The 21,094-nt window shown below is 40.5% G+C and overlaps 1 protein-coding gene across 2 annotated transcripts in view; it reads left to right on the top strand.

Annotated features, from left to right (window-relative positions):
• ATP10D (ATPase phospholipid transporting 10D (putative)) overlaps positions 1 to 21,094 on the top strand; it is a 125,778-nt gene that overhangs the window by 67,795 nt on the left and 36,889 nt on the right. The window contains exon 1 of one of the 2 annotated variants that reach the window (XM_061353078.1): positions 9,792 to 9,837. The exons of the other annotated variant lie outside the window; for it this stretch is intronic. The gene's annotated coding sequence lies outside the window, so the exon portion shown is untranslated. Of the gene's footprint in view, positions 1 to 9,791; positions 9,838 to 21,094 lie in introns of those variants that run through there. 2 annotated transcript variants of the gene reach the window in all.

The raw sequence follows: 21,094 nt of genomic DNA, 5'->3' as shown, positions 1-21,094 counted from the left end.
AAAGATGCCTTGACCACTTGTACAAGAAAACCTGTATGAATTCAAGTCCCAACAAGAAACTGATATACCTGTAGGCAGACCTTATTTCACTGAAATCCATAGGCTAATTCACAGTTATGTGTATGCAAATAGAAGTCTGTGACATAAGAATATGAAGGCAGCTACAAGTCTTTACTTGTGGAAGTAAGATCTGAAGGAAACCCCAGTATGGTTAAGTGAGTTTGCAGCACTTGTTCTCCAAAGACAGGTATGTGGCCTTGCAGGAACAGTGTGGTGCGGGGGAGTTTTGGGGAAGAAACAGGCAGGAAAGAACTGACTTCGTGGTTTGCTGACTGTAAACTTTCAGATCTGCGTGATTTCTCTCACAGTTTGCTACAGTAAGTAGATTTTTAATAAAGGCTTTGGAAAATGTATTAGATTTTATTATGGCGAAATTACATTAAGCTACTGTTAAATTAATTAATAACTGAAAATGCAAGTAAAAATTATATTATTTTCAATAGTAATTCACTCTATTTCCCTAGAATTAGCTTAGAAAAACCTATCCAGTTTCTTCTCATCGTGATACGTTGCACACCACAAAATACAGCACCAGGGGGAGCTTCTGCTCCAAAGAAAAGAAACCCAAACACAACAGGAGAAATGTAAAGCCAATCCAGACTTGGAAATAATAAATTGCAGGGAATAAGGAGAAAGGTAACAAGTCTTCTACTCACTTGTTTAAAGGGATGAAACAAGTAACAAATGCGAGAGAGCAAACATGTAACACATGAAAGAGAGGAACACATAAAAGAGGAACACATTCTCTCTGACACAATCTCAGTGAACACTTTCAAAGCACCTTAATCTTTGCAGGTCTGAAGAACAAAAGACTTTCATTTTTCATAGATGTGTAGTTTAGAATAATACTTTGGATTCAGCCTACTGACATATGAAAAGCAAAACCAGACTCTGAAAGGAAACCACGTCTGAGTAAGCTAAGCCCATGTTTTAGAGCCCATGTACAACTACGAAGTACGACATACAAAGCCGGCGTTTAGCAGTTCAGAGTTTGTTTGGACTTGCATTGTTTGGATCCACCATCAAGTCTTAGGTCTTAAAAATACCTGCTCTTCATGCTTCTGTACCACAGAAGCAATAAGCCACTCCACCCCTCTGAAGCTAAGCTGTGAAATAACCACAAAATCAGAGACAAGGAGGGAAGCTTTGACAACAGTTAAGTAGGTAGGCGAGACTCCAGAGCAGCAAGAAAAGAAGCAGCTTTATGAGAGAGAAAAGTGGAGCAAACGTTGTATTATATTCTTCACATTGCTGCTGACTTAGAGAGGGTTTTTCTTGCTTTTACAGATAACCCACAAACTAAACTGCACTAATTAAACCAATTTTAAAAGGAATCCTTTTCTTGTACTTCGTTTTGGAAGAATGGCAATAATTAACAACTGGGAAGTAATTTAATAATCAGAGGTTCTTAATATTATAGCAGTATAAAGGTTTTTTACTTTGCTCTAATTATGTGCAGTTGGGGAGAGCAGCTGAGTACTAGTATAACTCTGTTCTCCCAAGGAACTATAAAATTGGCATGTCAATATAAATAATAGATAGTTGTGCATTTTACCAACATGGAGGGAGCAGTAAGTGGGCTTTTTAAATGCAGATGAAACAGGAGGTTGCAGTTCAGATTATGGTGAGCTAAATGCAGGTTGCCATGGAAAAGGGAGATCCCACTGGTTCTCTAACCCCTGTTGCCAGCTCTGCTTCCTCTCACCATCCCTCACACCAGCACTAGGGTGCCTGGGCTGCAGGATGAAACTGCAACTGACATGGCTGAAAACTGTTATTTTTGCACAATTTATTTTTTCATGGATTAGATTTCAGCCAGGTTGGAACAGAGCACCACTTCTGACAGAAGAGACCTTTGTTGCTGAGACCGAGAGGGAGGACGAAACTACCCCTTCTGGCAACCCACACTTTAGGTGAGATGAAAGATTAAACTGGTGCTGAAACTAGAGCTTGACATGAGTAGCAATCAGTGAAACACTTTCATTATTAAACCAGGAATCTTGAAAGCTTTTGCAGAAGCTTACGCATAAACATGTTCATAGTGATATGCTACAGCTGAAGGAGATTGAAAATAATTATGTCTACTTCATTTTTACAATCTGAGCAGCCAGAGGAGTTCATAGTAAGGCTGGATGAACAACATGACACTGATGTGCAGAACGTACTTTATCAGCTAGTTCCTGAACAAGACATCAGGTTTTTAAATAATTTTACTTGTAAAATTTAAGCATATAAAAGCATGACAAGTTTTGGTTCTTCCCTCCCCCATTCTGTAAATATAATACTCATGTATTCACTCTATGAGACACGAAAAATACCACATGCCATACACAGTGGATACAGTCTATGTCTATAGCTTTATACTTGTCTTTATCTTCCCTACCTTTTTCTAGTAAAGAGGTGTAACAAGAAAGATTACCTTAAATGTTCTTGATTTCTCACTCTGAAATTTCAAAATCATCTTGTTGCCTTCTGTAATAATTCTACCCTTCCAACAGATTGCACTGAAGACCTAGCAATAGTTGTGAGGCACTTGCTCAGGGTTCAATGTCACCTTAGAGACACACAATTTATATACCAAACTCTGTACTGCCTTTCACAGACAAGAACGTACTAAAGATACCATTCAAAAGAGCTCTGCCACAGTGCAAGAATTTCAGTGAGGAATTGCTATTGGCAGAGACTCTCCGAGCATATTTTGAAGCATCAGAGGGGAAAAATCTTGTTTATATTCTAAATAAAACAAGTTAGTATTAAAGGGATTTTTAAATATCTGTACTGTATACATCTTGACACTAGCCTAGCTGAGATAGTGGAAGGGCCAGGAGCTGGCATCACACCTAGTACTCTGCACAACAGAGGCAGGGGAATAGCTTGGACTAGAAGAGTCTGTACTTGGCCTGAGGCATATACCCACAAAAATAACAGCTCATAACTCAAGACAAACTGGTGTCAGTAAATGGGACTCTATGCTCATGAGGATCACTGGTCACCGTCTCCTGTTCACAGCTGGGCAGGCACAGACTTTGTCTTCCCTCTCCTGTCCCTAAGACACACTCCCTTGCATGAGCTTCTTTGACAGGACTGGGAGGAGCCTTCATCTCTTGTCCTCCAGACTCTCTATTAATATTCTCCCAACTCTCCTTTTACACAATTCTGGTTCATTATTTTATCCCATGCTCAGGGAACATGCAGACAGTTAATTTTCATCCAATATATTGCTACCATTTTATAAGGAAAAATCTATTGTTAACATTTCTGTTTCTCTACATTTCTATTCCTTTCTTCATGCTTAAGAGTTTTAGGTAAACTAAATATCATACACATCAGGGCCGGAATTTTACTCACCATATGCAAGTCTAATGATTGCAATGGATGGAATGCAAAAAGGCAACAACAACAGAAAATTAATAAACCCTTTTAGGGCAGATGCAGTAAAACAAAAAACCAAATATTTCTCCCCTTCTTTAAGCCTAACTTTAATATTTTAATATTAATAATAAATGATAAGAGCATGTTGGTGCTTTGCAAAATTTTTTGGACATCATGAAGATAAAAGAAAATGCCCTCTGGGTAGATTATGGTGACTCTTAGCCCTGCTAGTAAACAACAATTAGCAGAGACTGGAATATGTTGCATAGCAAGTTGCACCACACGTCATAATGGCAGTGGGGAGAAAGTATTCCTAAAATAGTAAACGCAGTACCAGGTACATCTCCCATCATTCACACAAGGAATTCATAGACTGTATTTATTAGACTACTTTGAGAGCTACTATGATAGCTACTACAGATTTTGTTTTTATCAGTACTTTAAGGTAATGAAAACAGCTGTTGGTCAAATAGTTACTCTGGCAAAACTGTTGGTTTTTTTTTTCTGACAGAGTTTGTTTCAAACAAGGGCATATAAAGGGAAGGTAATTTTAACAGACTAAGAAAAAACATTGTTTATACAGCTATGTCCCTGTTAAGAGTACCTTTGACATTATGGCACAGCAGTGCTTTTTTACCACTGAATCCCTTCCGGGATAAATACAGCTAACTTGCTTTCAAGGCAAATGGCCTTGGGATTTATAAACCTTTCTCATTCTGTGTCCAGTTTGGCAGCATACTATGCTGCCCAGAAAGCCTGTAATTCTTTGGGGTCTCTAACAGATAAGCAGCAGCTTTTCACATCTTCCTCCTACTTCTGCCCTTCTCTTTTCCATGGAAAATAGCAATCAAACAGACTTCACTGAAGATGTGCCTAGACTCCCATTAAAGAATAAATCCCATCTCTGCATGCCTGTATCCAACTCAGTAAGGTGGAGTCAGTTAGTACACTTTTGATATGATACTAGCTTTCCCAAAATTAGATTAACTATCTTATGAAAAAACAGCCATGAATTTTCCCTTGTGGAAAATACCTGAGAGAATTGAAAGTCCAAGTGGCATCTTCATATCCATCTACTGAATTATTTTTATTTATTAAAGAAATGGATGTAGTAGATATAAGCAACTATGTTAAAATAGTGACAAATTTTGTTTGGCAAACTGGAATAATCTGTTCAGCAGAAATTATGAGTTAGAAAAACTGTAAAAGAAAAGTGGGAAAAAAAAATCCTTGAGGAAAATTATAACCCAAACAATAAATTTCTACAAGCAAAGAGAAAAAAGCAACATTTACAAAATAGCCCATTTTGTAATACTGATTCAGCTCATTTTATGAGCCAATAGAGCGGTTTGGTTAAAAGAGATGCAGAATTAGAGTTGTTTTATGGACCAGATAAAATCAACAAGTCAACTTGTTTATATATACAATGGAAAGGAAGACACAGAAGTACATATCGTAAGCGTGTATCAAAAGCCTTCTGATGCACAATAAAACTGTAGCAGTGTAAACAAGCTAATAACAAGTTTACAGCTGTGGATAAGATAAGGCTGAAGATTAGCCATGGGAAATTGCCACACCACAGTAAACAGAAAAAGAAGGGATAAAGCAATTTATCCAAGTGCATCAAAGCTGCCTATGTGAAATTCCACTTGGCTACTACTACTTCCCAACCATACACGCTTTCCCATCATCCCAGAAGTAGCAGATGATGTTCCTCTTCTTTATAGTTTTGTTTCTTCTTATTCAATAGGCCCATGTTAGTTCAGCAGAACAGTGAACCTCAGTTGATAGAGGCTGGAGTCTCACTATAGATTACCAAGTCAGCTTCCTTAGTGTAGAAAGTTCTAATGCCAAGTAGTAAATTCCTGCTCCATTAGGAGCTGCAGTAAGATGATGATGTCTCATTTAAGATAATTTTCTGCTTTTCCTGGTAATTAGAGCCCCTTAAAAGTGCTCTTTCAGATTCTTTAATTCCAGTTGATAAGTTACTTTCTGCAGAACGGGCCACAGAATGAAAATCCCTAGAACAACAGAAAGTTCCATCATCTTAGTGACTTTCACAATGGAAGTTCCTAATACACATGATGGCTAAAACTCAGTGAGTGGTATATAAGTAAATGCTACATCAGTAATAATAATGGCTACTGACTGCTAGTAATTGCCCTCAAGAATGGAGATATAAAACAAGCTTCCTGATTCCTGTCATTCTGCAATTGGCTAAACGTAATGGTATAAACCACAGGCAAAGTATGAGGACTGCATGAGTGAATACTACAGTTACTCCCTTAAAACTTGTCTGTATAAACTATGTCATGGCAACTTATCCAACATTAACTGAATGGATTTGTTAAACTACACTACACCTTTACTTTTATTCATGATTTAGTTAGCCTTCATTTGGTTTGATATAAGTCATTCTTATCTGGTTTACTTTAGCAAAACAAAGGTGGATGGATAAACACCAGGAACAAAAAAGAACTCTTTAAACCATTAAAACAGTGGTCACTGCTAGTATAAGAGCAAATGGTATGAGATTGGGTTTAGAAGCTAATTTTTAACCCTCACAGCAACCATATTCTGGAACAGTTTTCTAATACAGTAATATGAACAAAATACCTAATTATTACTTTAAAGATAAAGCTCAATCAACTTATGAACCAGATTACATGTCATGCTTGCAATAACAAGGGAATAGATTCAATGGCCCCGAAGGTGCCTTTCAGGAAAGTTCCCATAATATTTACGTACCTACTCCTCTCAAGATCTGCCAGAAGTACATAATTTACACAGAACATATCTTGCCCTGTAAAAACAGAAAAAGAAAGTTAGCTCTTTCAAACTGAGCAGGTAGTCTCAGAATCACTAGCAAACACTTTCACATTGTGGTGCTGCTTCTCCCTTGTTTTGTTTTGTTTTTTTTTTCATTTTTAACATGGAAGTAGTAATACCTTCTGGTCTCACAGCAAGCTGTGAAGGAATATTAATGAACATTTATAAAATGCTTAGTCAAGTGATGAACAGAATCTCCTCTAGGAGGAAAGCGAAACAGACGTACATGGTGTACAGTAAATAAAGGTTATAGCCACACATAGAGTAGAAAAAATAAACAGCTGCCTCATTCACTGTGCATCCATCATCCCGTAAACTGAGTCAGACAGGAGTCCCATCAGGAAAGACATCTGAGGATCCTGTAGTAAGAGACTACCTTAGTGCAAATGCACAACAGACAGCTTTAATTTGCACTGGCAAAATATTGGGGTTTCGCATATAACATTGGGTAGGACTCTAAAAGCATCATTTAGCCAATGACCTTTTAAGCAATAACACAATGTAATCTAAAATTTAAGGGTTTCGGTGAAATCTCTGCTACAGGTAAATTATCTGGGTTTACTGCTGAGCTAAGGAGAAAAAAGACAATCAAATTACTGGTTGATAATCAAGTCCCTTTCTGGCTACAAATTATGACTAATAAGCTACCACATCTTCAAAGATATTTAAAGCAGACTGCATATCATAGTATATCATTATTTATGTGTACGCAGGTACTTCACTGACCTGATATATATGCACCTTTACTCACTAAGCTGATTCAGGAGCATTCAGGCTGCAATAAGGATAACCATCTACATCTTACAAACCCAAATCCCTTCTGGCACTGCTGTTTATGTGGATTTGACACTGGAATGTCTGGGGAATTATACCCAGGTCCTTAGCATTTCATTACCTTGAGGTACTCTGGGAAATGTCTCGTGGCATGCTGTGACAAATCTCCCTCTTCCTTCCAGGTGTTTGTGGGAAAGTTTTCAGTCTGCAAGCATGTTTACCTGACAGTTCCCATGATATAGTTCCTCTCTTTCATCTGTCCCAACCAGTGCCAATGTGAGCACAGCTGGAAGAGCTGCTCATGCTTGTACTTGCAAGATTATTGCAGCCATGAACAGATTGAGAGTTTGAAGAACACAGAAGGCTAAAGAGCTCTTCAACTGTTCCCTGCAATGTCTCTCACATACCCATAGTTCTCCCTTTTCATGTGGTAGTTCAGGAGATGAGAGACACCTGCAGGCCTCTCTGGCAAAAAAAGGGATATATACTTGTGGATGACACTCACGTGTTATTACCTCCCCAGAGAAAAGCTATCAGTGAGATTTCTCTATCAAGCATTATCTCTGGTGACTGTCTTCTCTGTAGTTACTCTTCCATAGGATACTCGGTAGGTGAGAGTTTAATTACACTTTAGACATGCTGGATGATTTGCATGCTTGGGATCAAGATCATTTGTACTACTGGACAGTACAAAATAAAAGTAGTACAAAAGAATAAAAGTGAAAATACATGTGTGTGATAGCTAAGCAAGCACCAGTAAAGCCTCTCACCCACCCAGTCAGACCTACTTCTTCAAACAGCTCAAATACCCTGCTTCAACACATCTAATTAAATTGCACAGCACTGCACTAAGGCAGCTATGCTCTTTCTGGTAGCCAAGCCACCTCATTTATGGTTTGATTGGGTATTTTTGCAGCACACTGATGTGCAGGCCTGATCAAGGCAACTGTTACTATTACAACTGGCAAACAAGGGAAACAAAACTAGGCCTTCTGTAGTTGCAAGCTTATAGAATGGACCAACATGCATAAAAAATAGGAAATGTGGGACTCTGCATACAAATTATTTATACCTCTGATGTGGTAACGGAACAGGTGGCTATTTTGTTAAAAGCTGTGTGATCTTTTTCCTGAACACCTCTGCTAACCTGGAAGTTCCAATAAATCAGTATGTTAACCTATGAAATATTAAAGTAACTTTTCTGGCAGGCCTATTACCACCTTGCATCTTGCAGCAGCTTCCTCTGCCCTACCCAGAGTTGCATCTTCTTTCCTACAGCACCTGAGCCAGCAAAGGTGGTAGATCCTGCAAAGAGACAGAACTGGGTATCTTTTCCCGCCCAGAAGAATAAACGTAGTTTCAAGGCAGCTGTTACAGACTTTCTTCATGTAGACGTATTTTTATCCCACTAATATGTTTCAAAATTCCTGCTTGGCATACAGGCACTTAAAAAGAACAGACCATCAGCTGCTGTTCACTGAAACATAACCAAAGCGTTTTCAGTGTGTGGTCATGGGTGCAGAGCATGCTAACATGCAGAACAGAGAAAAACAACATCATACACATGGAGAGTGCAAGCAACTACCGCAGCTCAGCATAGCCCTCCAGGTAATCTGTTAGGAGCTCATTGTTGATACTGGACAACTACCAGTAACTCCAGTCCACCTCAGTAGGGACCAACGGGTCTGCAAGTAACTTTTTCTGTTTATGTTTTGTTTGGAGGTTTTGTTTTTCATTCTTTTTCAACAGAAGATGGTCTTGGAGTAGGAATCCTCTCACTTTTGTGTAAAACACCCTATTTAACTGTAAGGAGCAGCCTTCAAGAGTATTCCGGAAGGCAGTAAAAATGACAGTGTGAGGCTTTAGAAGGGCTACTGACGAAGTAACCCACACGATGGCAGTGATTTGTTGAAGATAATTTGGGCAGTTTCTCAATCGCCTGAGGCTTAGTTCCTAGAAAACAAGAGAGACTGTTTGCTAACCTTGATTAGCCCAGTGGCTAGAAAACTTGGTGTTTATACAGGCCGAGCTGCCTTCAGTGCCAGACTGTCCTGGCAAAATATCAAGAACATTAATTTCCCTGACAAGCTGTCAAGTGTCAGGTTCTGTCATAGCCGCACTGCTGCCACAGCCTCCATCTGCTGAGGCCTCAAGGAAAACACACAAAAAGCGTTTAAACAATAACTGTCCTTTCGATGGGCAAGTGCTGCGGTTGACAGAGACTGTAAAAGCAGCTCTGCCCATTTTTCGAGCTGAAAACTCAGTTTCTGAGCCTGGCAGGAGTAAAACTGCTGATGCCTGGCCATTAGGGCACCCTGCCTGCCCGCAGCAGCCGTGTATGCCCCCGGCTCGGGGAAGGGACTTCCGTGGCAGTACCTGACTTCGCCTCCCGAACTGCCAACCAAAGGCCTGGTCCTTACAGCAGCGAGGGAAGCTTCCTCTCCTTTACCCGGAGCCGCGGGCTGCTGGAAGGGTCCTCCGCGCAATCCGGCGCGGCGGGTCCCGCCTCTGCCACTCCGCAGGAAAGAAAGACCCTAGCGGGAGCGCCGACAAAAACGGGAAAATGCCGGCAAGCACAAGCCGCGGTGCGTAAGACTCGGAGCGGTGCTGGGGAAGGGAGAAGGAAGGTGGAGGCGGGCCGGGGCGGTGGGGAGGCGCGGCGCGGCGCGGCGCGGCGCGGCGCAGCGCAGCGCGGGGGGCCGGGCAGCACCGGCGGGGCGGGGCGGCTCGGGGCGGCAGCGCAGACCGGACGGCACCGGCGGGGGTCGCGGCCATTACCCTGGCGTGTGCATAGTGCCACCGGTAAGCCCGCCAGGCTGGGTGGGGGTCAGGTACGCAGGTTGCCTGAGGGGCCGGGTTCGCGGCTGGTGAGGTGGGAGGACAGCAGTACCGGGCTCCTGGCCCGAGACCTTACTGGCGGGAAACGTGGAAGCACAGGGCGTGGAGGAGCGCACTCGCGAAGAGGCTGTGGCGGAGCCACCCGCGTTGCCGTACCGCCGTGGGGACAAACGAGCCCGCAGGAAAATAGGGCTGCCTGCGGCTGATGGGAAGGTCGGCGCCGGCGCCGGCTTCGACTCCACGGGGGTTAGTGCTGCCGGGCAGGTGCCGCCCCTCGGGCTGAGGAGAGTGTGGAGCGGCTGGTCCGAGGCACGGAAAGGCAAGGTCGCCCCCGGCGACCTGCCCGTTGTCACCTCCGGACGTGGAGGGAAGTCCTCTCATGCGCACCGCGGGTGGCGTTTTGAAGGCATTAGGTGGCTGAGTCGGACTAGGGCTGCGAAGGCCGGAACGCCCCCAGCTAAACCCGGCTGCGGCTTCGCTTCCGTCCCCTCGGCGGCTGAAGCTCGGTAGTACCGCGGCCGTCGTGGGCAGTGGAAGAAGGTGGTTCATGCTGTTATGCTTTTAATGCCCCTGCCCCTCCTTCCCCCTCCCCAGGGTATGTTAATCTCATCGACTAAGCTGCTCTGGAAGTAGATCAGAAAGAAAAGGTAAGTAAGACCTTGAGTCCGGCAACAAAAGCCTTTGTTTTAATAGTTAATTGTTTGTGATTGGCAGTGATTGCGGGAAAGAGTGTAAGATTTTACATATTTACAGATTTATGTGAAGGAAGTAGACTTATGTCCATCTAAGTCACAGGGAAATGCCTGAAGCTTCAGAAAAGTTTGGAGGAGTGCATGGTGCACATGGTCAGTTACGTGACTAGGCCACAATAACAATTACTGGGCTTAGTGATGAAAAAATGTTTGCAAGGATGGGAACAAAAAATCAAAGTTCCTAAAAGGAAATTATTTTTCTTTCAGAAGTACAGCTGCTGAAGTAAAATGTACTTTTAATATCAAAATTACTAATATTTTAATACTGAAGTAATAGGGTATTCATGTCTTGCCAATGACCATAGTATTGAGAAACCTCTTATTTATAAAACATACTTATCTTCATATCATCATTAAGAGAGAACAAAATTATCATTATTCATGTTTTCAAAGTGATGGATTGCAGCAGTGGCATGGTTTAACCCCAGACAGCAGCAAAGTACCAGGCAGCTATTTGTTCACTTCCCCCACTGTGATGGGGAGGAGAATTGGAATAAGGTAACACATGTGGTCTGAGATACAAAAAGTTAACTAAAATGAAGTAAAATATAAAAATAATAATTGTAATGAAAATTGAGAGAGATGAGTAAAGCCCAAGAAAAGTGATGTACAATACAATTGCTCACCACCCACTGACTGATACCCAACCTGACGTAAACAATGATCTGGCCTTCCAGGTAATTCTCCCCAGGTAATTCTCCCCAATTTATACACTGGGCATGACACGCTGTGGTATGGAATACCTCTTTGGCTAGTTTGGGTCAGGTGTCCTGTCTCTGCTTCCTCCTGGCTTCTTGTGCCCCTCCTCACTTGACAGAGCGTGACAGACTGAAAAGTCCTTGATCAGGGTAAGCATTTTAGCTACAACTAAAACATTAGTGTTGTTATCAACATTATTCTCATCCTAAATCCAAAGCACAGCACTAGGAAGAAAATTAACTCTATCCCAGCTGAAACTAAGACAAGCAGAGAGGTATTAAATGCTTTCCCCAAGGTTAGAGCAGAATTTAATGCTCTTAACTCCTTTGCATGGCCCAAAAGCTGGTGTAAAGACATTGTTTTAGACTGAATACTTACTGTGGTCAGTGACTATTCACAGGAACAAAAGCTAGGACTGACAGACAAGGATCACATTTGTTTGTTAACCACCACTACTGTGGGTGATCTGGATTTCAAAAGCGATAGCCACAGCTGATACATATTTCTAACTAAAACTAGACCAAAATCAGGACTGAATGTTCTACATAAGTACTGGGAGACACTGACTCTAGTCTGATATTCCTGCCTCACTATCCTGTGCCAGCATAAGTACTTTCACAGCTGCAAACTGAATCAGGAAATCAAACAATGTTACTGTCTTTTGAGTTAGTAAAAGGTCGTGCAGATCAGTGAGTTGAACCATGTTCAGTAAGTACCAGATAAATTACAAAGGATGGAACAAAGCCAGGAGCAGGAGGTAGGAGATGCAAGAGCAACTCCTTTCAGTGTTAGCTTTTAATTCAGTTCAGCTACTATCAGCACTGCTTCTTCAGTGTCTCAAACAGTTTTGAGGTTACTAGAGTCAGAATTTGAGCATTCTTAACCCCTGCTTTTTTTTTTTCCCTTCTTTTTCTCCTCCCTAGGCTCCTCTGTATTTTGACTTCATTTATAATAATTGCAATTTTAAAGGTTGAATTTGTAGTTGAGCCATGATTTGCTGTTGGATACTTCTCTCAGGCCTGAAATATCCTCTCAGAGGCACGTCCTGTAGTACTGCAGAAACTCTAGTGCTTAAAGTGGATTCGTAGGTTATTCCTGTCAAATATCCCAAGCAGTACACAAGTTTTATTTTTCCATGGTAAATATCTGATTGTGTTTCTGAGGTTATAGAAGAATCAGTTCTGTCAAAAATTCATTGCAGTGTTGGAAAATCATGTTCACTGCTGTTTTTTCTCTTGAACAGTGTTGTGGCTGATGACCACCTGTATCACACTTAATTTAAGAGACAATACAGAAACTACAAAAGCCCTGTCTTGTCCATATAAAGCCAGAAGCCATCAATATATGCTGATACGCTGTTTAAAATGGATATAAATACCAGTCTAGTTTCTGCTGTCACATTAATAAAATGAAAATACATTTATGTACTTAAGTATAGAGACAGTGAACAGTTCATGTGTTGGACAGGAGTTGAAATCAGTGTTAAGAAATAAGTGAAGTCTGCAAAATCTTAGCATAATTTTAGATCTGAGTATAATAAACAGTACAGGAAGAGAACTAGAAAGATAGGGAGCATGAAGACGATTGAGAAGGGCAAGGACAGAAACAGCAATACTAAAATAAATAGAAGTGTCACAAAGGAGTTTATGAAGGTGAAATGAAAACTAGACACCTGCATAGTTTGAGTCTGACCACCATAACTGCCTCTGAAGGGATCTCCTGCTGAAAATCTTGAAGTGCCAAAGGAAAACGTGATGCACAGGTTATGTTCTAAAACAGCACTGTCATTTGCAGCTGGACTGCGTGTGAGGAAGTTGCTTTACTGGTATAAAATAGGAGCTGTGCTTATGGACAGCAGTTGTTGCTGAAGCTAGAATAGAAATACACTGGATCAGCACAGCAGCATTGACAGTCAAGGTGCTGCAGCATTACCATTGCTTTGAAATATGCAGGTATCTCACATCTGTTGTAGCTGTTGTTTCAGCTTCTTAAAAATCAGAAGACTGCATGTAAATTGTTCGTATTTAAGATACACTTTTGGTATGTAACGATTGCAGTATGCTGAAGGAAGTTTTAATCTGTTTTGCTAGAAAATAGGGAAGCTGCACAGTTACAGGCCTTGACATGAGCCATCTAATTCTGCAGAGTACTTGAAGACCTTCATGGGAATTTGTACTTTTGTGGCTTAACTGCTGTTAGTTATCTAGATATTAAGTAGCTCATGCCCACATATGTAGCATCCACATTTCTGGCTTCCAGTGTTGTCAGAGAAGTCTGATAAAACCAGAAAGTCTTTAAGATAAAATCAAATCTAGTATATTCATTTAAAACAAGCTGTGGAGGGTTGGGTTGTTTTTTTTTTTTTTTATTGGAGTTGTGTTTTTTCTGTCACCATATGTATAATCTCATTTCCCAGAGCCTTTGAAGAGCCCTAGAGCATTAAGCCTGGAAGCCTCTCTGGATGCCCTGAGAGTTTCTGGAACTCTTGAAGAGCTAGCTGATAATGTAGGTGCCTTAGAAAACCAGAAGAATAGGGCCTAGTATTCTAGGAACTCAAGTACAGTTTCTTGCTGTAACAGGAACTTTCAGTGTAAATTTCAATGACTAATCTAGACCTTGTCTACACAACAAAGTTGTCCCTTTAAAGAAACCACCATAGTTAAACCCCAGTAATACTGCCAATATGGATCCATTTCCTTTAAAACTGGTTACTTTAACTTAGGGAGCATACACTTGACTACAAAACCAATCACATCCTGTTGCATCATATGAACACCAGTATAGATTTTTTAACATGGCCCACACCTTAGTCTTACTGTGAAATTAATGTGAATTCCACACATATTGAAGCCTCTGCACTGGTTAAATGCTGCATGACTGTAAGCTAAAGATAGACTTGTGAGAAAAGATGGTCATAAAAATGTAAGACAGCCTGGAAGGTTTTAGTTTACAGTTTTGAAAGACTGCTGTGGCCCATGAGAATGGGGCATAAATGAATAGAGAAGAGGATATAAAATATTTGCCCAAATCATAGCTCTCCAGCAGTCTTCAATTTTATTTTGAAGCTGGTTACCTGTAGCAGAAATACGTGATTCATGTGAGTTTGAAACCTAAAATTCAGTAGTGTATGGTTCAGTTGTGCCTGTAGGTACAAGACTTGATTGACATCCAAAGTAGCTTTACCCAAGATGGAGAAGATTTAGTGGTTTTATATACTGCTCTCACACTGTAGCACATTAACCAGTACTAGTGCATGTGTGGTTTATTATTAAATTAACTTGGGATTGACCTTGTGTCAGGGCCTTAACACTTCCTGGGTTTAAATGCAGCCTGTCGATTGTTTTTTAGTTGTGAAAGAGCTGCCAGTGGCTGGTTTAAGGTACTCATAACCAACAAAACAAAAGACACTTCCAAGAATAAAGCATTTCAAGGCTTTCAGGTTTCCAGCCTTGCCCATGCCAAGTCAGACTTTGTAGGTACAAATGCATGGGAAAACACTGCTGTAGTATTTCACTTTTCATAGTAACATCTGCCTTCCACTTTAAATCCAAGAGTCTTTAACATTCCCTTTGTGAATATAACTCATAATATATGGTTGCGAATAACCACATATTTTTTTTAGAATCGAAGTTTTGATTTCTGCAGGTTTTTGGCTGTTTGTCCCATAAATTGGCAGCACAAGTCTCTTATCCAGATCTATTTAGCACATTAGGGTGTCTCTGCAGATTTCATATTGACTTGCAAAGACATGTTCCAAACTTGTGAAATTGCATGTTACAGAGAAAGTAGGAAAACTTAGGAGACAAGAAGTATTTGTTCTTCAGAGTGTTAATTAATCTTGGGCCATGGTTGCCTTAAGATAATTCATTGTCTAATAGCTTCTGAGTTTTCAAAAATGATTAAGAGGTGTTTTTAACATTTAGTCTGGATAGTTCTGGCAATGTACTCCAGTTGTAATATAGCAATGCAAGTGTTAGTAAGCCTGTGCAGGAACGCTTGCCACGAGATTTAAATGTGACTTTGTCTGGATCAGGGATAGTCTGCTCTTTAATAGTGTGGCATAGTGTCACCTCCATTTGGGTTAGCATTTTTTATCTTCCCTGGTCACTCCAGAACCTCAGACCTGCAGAATATCCTGAAATATTCAGGAAGAGAGCTAAGAAAAGGGGTATTGCTGGAGAAATACATTGTTTGAATTGCTTCCCTTTTAGGTGCTCTAGACATTTTTTCAGGTAAGATAATGCAATTTTATTGGTTGCATTTCTGTTTGCCAAGAATTGAGTTATAACTTCCTACTGATGACAGCCCAGATGACGCATAAGGCCTCCTGCACATTGTGTCCAAAGACTGTTCCTGAGCAGGAACATGGTAGAAACGTGCACCATACATATGCATGTGCCAGTGGTCTGAGGAACATTCTTGTGAAACATATAATTTACCAAGGGTATTTAACAGAGACATTTCTGAAAGAAGTATGAGGACTAACTATTTTGAGGTCACAGGAAAAGAGAAGGATGCTGTCAGAAGGGAGGAAGTGGTCAAGAGAAGCTGGGGTAAATGGTAGGGCATTTCACATGCCATGTGAGCAAATGACCACAACATAAGGTGGAGCTCCGGAGCAATATAAACATTGGCTAAATTATCTACACATCTGTTTTAAAGTCAGTCTCAAGAAAGACTACTGAAGGCTACTGACTAGTACCAAAAGCTACTGAATAATACAGTTGGAACTAAGGGATTTTAAGTCAGCTACATCTCCTTGCAGGAAAGCTAGGAGCAAAGGCTTGCATGCAGATGTGAAGGTGGCACTTCATGGAGCTGGGAGCTGACAAAGTTTACAAGAACCAATGAAAGGCAAGTGATGGGAAAAGAAAAAGACTTTTCAACATGAAATGTACATAGAAGAGAATGCTTATACTGGTTTTTATGATGAAACACCCTTCATTCAGTATATGGACTATTTAACCTGAGAGTTTTCTTGGCATTGCTGCTAGCAGAGAGTTATTAAACGGTTTTTTTATTGTGATACAGGATGTTCAAACATGGATAGTGTAAAGTGTTGACCTGTCCTGTGGTAAAAATGACACTGCTGTGCCTTGCTTTTACAAAGATTTGACAACCAGCTATTGCACATTAACCATATCCAGTCCTTGCAGTTTTCCATATCTTAAAGTGCTTTATAAGAATTTGAAAGAATTGGAATACATGAGGGAACTGAGGTGAAGAGAAAGCAAGTATGTCCAGTGTCAGATAATTCCCTTCCACATTTCATCATGATCATGTGACATTAGTGAGGTTGCTACAAGATCTTGCGTTTTTGCATGTAAAACATCTGGATTATCTCTGTATCAGCTATTGCCATCTAACAAGATGAACTAGTATTCGCTTGAGTGTGTAATGCAAAATGAGAACAGTCTAGCTTGTGTCATGCTGTCCTCAAGACTTAGTGTGTAATCATTTAGGGTTCCTATATTCACATACATGAACATTATTCTTGGTGTTTTGTTAAAGTTTTTTATTGTTTTTGTTTGGTGTTTGGTTGGGGTTTTTTTTTCAGATAAACCTTTAAAATACTGCTTCAAAGTAATTCATCTAGTGGGTGTTTTCCAGTGTTTAAAGAAACATCTGCCATTTTTTATTACCTTGAATTCATGTAAACTGGAGAACATAAGAATTTACTATGAAAAATGACATTGAAGAGGGTCAAATAATGTTTTAGGAGAAGGGATTTCATAGAAAAAATGCTTAAACCAGCTTTTATTTGATCTTTGGCAACTTCATGCTTTGCAATATCTAGCATGAAGTTGATGAATCACCTTTTGGCCTCCTTCTAGCTAACCAGAGAAAAGGTGCTCATTACTTTATGATCCAAATTTAAGAGGAAGAAGAAAAATCCTCAGAAGATAAAAAAAACAACAACAACAACAAAGGTTTCTGAAGTTTGCAAACTCATAAAATTCTATTTTAAAATGGAAGTGCAAATGATTAAAGCAACGACAAAAACCCCCCTTTTTAAAATGGTAGTTCAGTCAAATCCCAGGTGAGTCAGAGGGCGTTGTGGAAGAGTATGAGATCCACATATTTTCTTCCCAAGTTACTGGTTAATTGCCTGATTCGCTGTTTGTCGTGGTTTAACCCACAGCCAGACAGCTTGTTACCCACTCCCCCCCCCCCCCGTTTCTTGCCCTCCCCTTACTCCTGGAGGGACAGAGAGGAGAATCAGAAAGAATGCAACTCCCACGGGTTGAGATAAGAACAGTTTAGTAACTAAGGTATAACACAAATAACTACTGCTACCACCAATAATAGTAATGATGAAGGAAATAACAAGGGAAGAGAATACAGCACCTCACCACCAGGCGACCGATAACTCGCCCCCCCCAGCCCGACCAAGCACCGACCTATACCTCCTCCAACCCTGCAGTCCACCCAGCCCTTCCGGCTAACTCCCAGTTACATCCTGGGCATGACGTGCTGTGGTATGGAATACCTCTTTGGTCAGTTTGGGTCAGGTGTCCTGTCTCTGCTTCCTCCCAGCTCCCCTCCTCCCTGGCAGAGCATGAGGCTCACAAAGTCCTTGGCCAAACCAAAACATCATTGTTTTTCAGCTCTGTTCCCAGCTGAAAGTCAAAACACAGCCCTGCACCAGCTACCAAGAAAGAGAAAAATGACTGCCACTGCTAAACCCAGGACACTGTTTTGACCATAGCAGATCATTTGTTGCTTCTCATAAAGCATTTTCGGTACAATGCAGTTGCAGTGATTTTATGTTGGTTATATCTTGCTCATACAGTCTTCTTCAGAGTTTTCTTAAAAGTTGTTAAAATGCTGGGGCTAATGGCAGAAATACGCGGTGCACGCATCCGAACCCGATGTTTTCTGGTTTTTTTTAAGCTGTGATTCTCTGAAGGAGGGTGAGGAAGGGTGGGGCAGAGGTTTTGGAGCTGTGTCAGGAGTCAGGGATGTATATGCAGTGAGAGGTGACTGCTCTTTAGCAACACTGCTTATGCAGTTCCAATCTTCAGCTCCAGTGGTGAGGAATTTTGTCTTAGCATGCTGTCATGTTAAATGTCCAGTACTCTCCCCATATTCCATTAAAGTGGTCACCAGGTATCAAATGCTACAAAAGGTAATAGATGAAACAAAAAAGAGAATTTAGAAGGTCTTGAAATTTATCAGCTTTTCATTTTTGGTTTTCTTGATTCTCAACTCTTTTCCCATCTTTGTTTGCATGTTACTGATACTGTAATTCTTAAGCTTTTAAAGTTGGTTTAGCTTTAGTAGGTTATTTTGCCTACATTATTTTCTCTGAGTGAACAGGATCTGCCATTTAAAGCCTTTGCATTCCCATTAGCCCTGGGAGTTTGCTTTGAGAAAGTGTTTCCTTACTTCTGCTGCTGCTTCTGGTCACAGAAGTCACCAGTATCAGATGTTTGTTTGATGGTCTTGTGAAAACCGGCATGATTTTCTTGACAAGTCAAACCTCTCAAGTACGTAGTTCATGGCATCTAGAAATATTTTGGGGTGTTTACTTATGTAAGTTTTCTACAGGATATTGCACATCGTAACAGCATGTTGGTTTACTGCACTTGGGCAAAGAATTATTGTTTCAAGCAAAAGTGTGGGTAGTTGTCACACCCTGTATGATTCATGCTAAAGATGGAAGCTGGAAAGGGATAAATTTAACAGAACAAAAAAGAAATCTTGTTAAAAATCTCCCTGATAATCCAGCATATTGTTAATTAAAGCAAACCATTCTTTAAAAAGGCTTCTTATTGCATAAGATCTGTTTGTGAAGTTACTGATTTGTCACACTATAGAGACAGTTAAGGAGAAATGTTGTTTCCTCAAAATGATTACATCCTAAGGATGTCATCAGAACTCTAGAAATTTAGGTTGGTGGGGTGGTGGTTTTTTTTTTACAGTTCAACTGCTAAAATTTGTTATTGCAAAGAAGAAAGTTCTTCTTTTCAGCCAGTCAGCTTTTCAAATGCTGTTTAATATTTAATACTAATATTTAATACTTTAATATTAAGGTCTTTGTCCTTTATTTCAGTCCTGACTCGTGTAGATGGGTTGGTTTGATTTTTAGGAGCTCTAGGTGCCTTGAAGACCTCTGCATAGCCAAGTATGAACTCCACTAGCAGCACATTCTTCAGTTCCTAAACATTATTTTAAGACCTGGCTATCTTCCAAGCTTTAGACTTGTTCTCAGACTCAGTGCAAAAGAATTGAAGCATCTCATTCACATGTATACAGATCAACGTTCACATGTCAGATTGCTGCTATGTGGTAGCAGTACCTTAAAAGTAGCTCACTGTTGTGAAATAGCTGCTTGCCAAGGTCAGAGTTTGCACCTCTGGAGGAAAGATTGACCCTGATTAAAATGGGATAGTAGCCTCTATCCAGAGGGCAGTCATTTTTGGTGCCCCAGGCAGTATGATTAGAGGGGACAAAGACATGAAGATTCCACATTCTGTAAAAATAAAGAGAATGCCTTATATTTTGGAAAATCTTCACAACCTCCTCGTTTCGCTGAGAAGTCACAGACTTAGCTGCCTTTCTGTGCAGCAGTTGTTTGCCTTTGGTGGTCTGATGGTTACGGGGGCCACAAGGTTTAGCACTGAGAATAAAGGGAATTCTCTTTTTCTCAAACTGGTCTCTTATATCACCTGGGGAAGCACTACAGAAGAGCCTTGGGAAAACAGTAATTCGTGTGGGAAGCACTGGGGGATGCTTAGAGGAGGTGCTATATAGAGGTTTGGTTTTCTTTCCTTGTTCCTCTTCTCCCTTCACATGCAGATCTTGGTTTCTAAAAAAGAACAAGAGTTTCTTGTGTGTGGGGACAGTCTTCGAAGACATTGAGATTGTAGCAGGCAGTAACTATCCATATCTAATGATGATAGGACAAAAACGTACCATCTTAATTTGGTCAGAGGAAGAGACCAGTTAGTCATTAAGGGAAAGCTTTCTAAGCAAACGGGTAGTGACACAGTGGACCAGGCTTTTTAGGAAGTTTGCAGAATGTTGTTTTTAAGGACAGGGTGGGTTGATGTAGATATATTAATACTAGCTCACTGCTAAAGAACTTGCTGAGGACATTGTGCCTATGTTTCAAGATTTCAGCAATTGTAATAGTAGAAAGGAAAAATCAAGGAAGATGTATGTAAGCGAAGATATGATAATGTGAATTTGATAGTTTGAAAAAGTACTTTTTAAAGCAACATTTTGGTGGAATTTGAGCAACAGAGTGGCATTTGTCACTTCCAAGATACATGTGGATAGAAACCTGATGTGATTGAAGCCAAAATCAGGAGTAGTTTGATGACTAATCAGATAGTCTTTACTAAGGTAATCTGTAGAAAATAGATTTTGTTTAGAAAGACCCAGCAAGTGTTAGAGGCAGCTCTTGGGGGGGAATTTAGGAAGAACATTATAGTGAAAAGTTTTGCTATAATGTATGCAGATAGTAAGATCCCAGATGGAAGGAAAGTAGTCTGCAGTCAGAAGTAGCTGTACTGATGATTCGGGCCTCACACAAGTTACAGTTTTAAACAAATATATGATGAGCAGTTCTATGGAAGAATTAGTATAAAAAATGCAGTAACTATTGTTTGTCAAAACTTGTAAATCATAAAAAACAGAAATGTTGACCTTCTGTTAAAACATAGTTTGTGTGTGTAAAAGTCCTTGTCCCTTTCTGAATGCATTAGGTGGTTTGGTAAAGTGAGCATCACCTCTGCCTATGAGTTTTAGCTTTTAGGAAAACA

This window comes from Neopsephotus bourkii, unplaced genomic scaffold (assembly GCF_033783945.1).
Source record: "Neopsephotus bourkii isolate Nb327-2 ecotype Australia unplaced genomic scaffold, CSIRO-AGI_Nbou_v1 NB_54, whole genome shotgun sequence".
NCBI classification, from domain to species: domain Eukaryota; kingdom Metazoa; phylum Chordata; class Aves; order Psittaciformes; family Psittacidae; genus Neopsephotus; species Neopsephotus bourkii.
The sequence above is the reverse complement of the archived record's forward strand: the minus strand, read 5'-3'. Positions and strand labels throughout refer to the sequence as shown.